Below are 3,066 nucleotides of genomic sequence, written 5' to 3' on the forward strand. Positions count from 1 at the left end.
TGGAGTGCGACGTGTTGGTGCTTCATGGTGGTTCTTTTGCTGCTGCTGCAGCTACTGACTGACTTGACAAGACTGAGGTCCAAGAGGTGCTGAGCCTTCCTACAATGACATCACCAGATACTACCATCCTACTGGCTGAAGTCGAACACATTAGTTGATTAAGGGTTCTTATTGGTTCCCTCCATTTACCTCACCCCATAACGTCATCTTGGATTATATCATGGAACAGATGATAGCGCTCTCTAGTGGTGGTATGTGTACTAGGGCCAGACCTCGTGGTGAAACCACTGGTTGCCGCCATTTTGGATAATGGTACTTGCGTCATCAGATGATGTCATGCCTGCCATCTTGGACGACAGCAGCCTCTAGCGGTGGTACTGTGTACTAGGTCAGTTGGGCTCTGGATATTGTGGTGAACACACTGGATGGCGGTAGTGGCTCAATTGGTTAAATAAAGACTGATGCATGATTTTGAGAGTTGACGATTAGCAAGCATGTTTGCAGAGTCTTTTAGTGGTTCGCATGTCTGCAGGCTGTGTGACATGACCCCAAGCATGTCAGAGCATGTGTTTTCTATCAGTGTAATAAATATACTCCATCCCTAAATAAATTGTTCCAAAATAAATAAAGTACACTCCTTCCTCTCTCCACCAGCCCAGTGCAGGCTGAGTCCTTTTCTCACCAATCCCTAGGAAGAGGTGACAGTCGGATGACTTAGGTTAGTGTAGGTAGGCCAAGTGTCCTTTCTTTCATACCATTTTCTTAGCTTAATAGAGATACGTGAATTGACCTATCTTCCTGCCAAAATTCAAACTTTGCACCAGTTCCTGGAATGAGGTAGTGGTTGGCTGGCTGAGGTTAGTGGAGGTAACCCAACTGACCTTTCTATCCCGCCATTTTCTTAGGGTAGTAGAGGTTGCATTGTCCTGCTGGAATTTGAAATTCCCCCCTGGTGAGGGGGGTGTGTGGCAAGGGGGCATGGCAGGGGGCGTGGCACTTTCCCGCCATCTTGGATAATGGTACTTTGGGCCAGAAACCAACCGCCTTGGGGTGGGGTGACATCACGACCGCCATCTTAGATGACGTCATCAGATGATGTCATCGCCTCCATCTTGGATAACGATACTTTGGGCCAGAAACTGCTTTGTCCCAATACTCATACTCTGCAGTTTCGTCTATCTCATAAACTCTGTATACAGGCTTGTGTTGATTGACAAGAACCAGCAATTCTACTCTGGTATGCGACGAGTTACGAGGTATTCCGTTAGATGACAGTCATGCAATAATGTCTGTCTTTTTGGAGTTCGTATTTGGAGCTTTGTTCCCTTGCACTGAGTGGATGCTCGCATTGTTCATGATTATAACTGAAGACGCAGGAATATGTGGCAATAATTGTTGTGTAAAACAGCTTTTGAAGACGCTGTACATCATTTCAGAGACGTAACCTTCAGAATTCTTAGCTTTAGATGCCTTAAAAATCAGCTTACCCTGGGTAATGAAGCCAGTATCTGCTGATCCGACATGAAGCACTATAATTCTGTTGCCCTTACCAACAGGAACTTTTAATCCGCCGTACCCATCGCTCATTTTCCAGCACATAGCCCTTTTGTGGTTCTGATTAACGATAGTTTCATCTAAGTAATAAATTCGAGATGTGCCAGCTTCTCTGATCTCCTGCATTGTTCTCAAAAACACAATCCTTGGAGCTACCATATCGCTTTGTTCCATTAATAATTCCTACCATCGGTCATTTTCTGATACCTGAACCCCATATCTTTCAATATCCTTAACATGGTCCATTTCCGTTAAAATTTTCAGTTTCTTTCATACGCGAAAATTGTTTCTCTGCTGCTGGATACTCGCCTTCAGCATAGCTGCTGAACACTATGCGCCGCAAAACGTTTTTCGCGAAATCGTCTAGTTCACCCACTTCTCTTTTGCAGTTGTGTTGCTTCCCTGGTGATTTGAAAACAGATGAGCCGCAGGCTTGCATAGACGTCTTAGCTTCGCTGGATATTCTCTGAACGGTCCTCAAACAAACACCACAGGCTTCAGCTGTCTGCTCCTGGCATTTGCCAACGGCGCGACCCGCGCCTTGTGCCGGCGTGGATTCAGCAGAAGATTGTCTCTTAAAGTATTGGTACATACGGAACACTATTCCTCTTGCCTGTTTGTGTAGCAATTGGCGTGATTGCTTAAACAGTTAAAACTTCCGAACACAGCACAACCCGCACAGAACAAAGACAAGAATGTCACTGGCGCGCGATTGGCTGTGAGTCACTTGCTACAATTTCGCATGCTTCTGCACATCCGACCCTCGCCCGCCTTCGTAGCTGCTCTCCACTTAGCATATTACGATACAAGATGGTGCAGCCTGGAGCTAGAGTTCTAGCTGCAATTTCTATCTGACATAAATTCTCCAATTTAAAAATCCGTTATCCAACCTGAGACCAGAATATTGTTGTTCACACACCTCGAATTTTTCACACGAAGTGTAGAGTCCTTCCTTTTATACGTGTTATTTCTAAAGACAGAAGAAATTGGAACATACACGCTTTTTGACATTGCTAAATTATCGTTACTTGTTGATACTTAGTGTGAAACCCTGAACAACAGTATGGCATAGGTTATATTTCACCTATGTATTCTCTCAACTGGTAAAAAATATCTGTTCCTAAAAGTTTAACATCTGTTACATCCTGCATTACAGGACAAGGATATTAGACTTATCTTTGACTCATGAAGTAATGCTAAGAGCATGCTCTACCTCTGTCACAAGATGCCTCCTCACTTTCGAACTCTCTTAAGCTAGTCAAATGCCTCACCACCTCCATAGTCTCTTAAGGCAGCCAAACAGCAGCAAAGGGAGTTGTAAATATCTGGTTAATACCACGTATAACTTTATAGATTCGGTAACATACCGTACGTAATTTTATTTCGATGGCCATCCCTCCCTTTGTTGGTGGGAAATTTCGTTAACAGATCTCACAGCAACTAAAATTGCTTGATTACCGCTCCAACTCGCGATTCATATCTGTGGTATTCTCACTTTCGCTTCCACACAGC

General features: G+C 44.2%; 1 pseudogene; it reads left to right on the forward strand.

Annotated features, from left to right (window-relative positions):
• Positions 1–2,631: 2,631 nt before the first annotated feature.
• On the forward strand, positions 2,632–2,812 carry LOC124554735 (annotated as a pseudogene).
• Positions 2,813–3,066: the final 254 nt, after the last annotated feature.

The sequence above is a fragment of the Schistocerca americana genome, chromosome 1 (assembly GCF_021461395.2).
Source record: "Schistocerca americana isolate TAMUIC-IGC-003095 chromosome 1, iqSchAmer2.1, whole genome shotgun sequence".
NCBI lineage: Eukaryota > Metazoa > Arthropoda > Insecta > Orthoptera > Acrididae > Schistocerca > Schistocerca americana.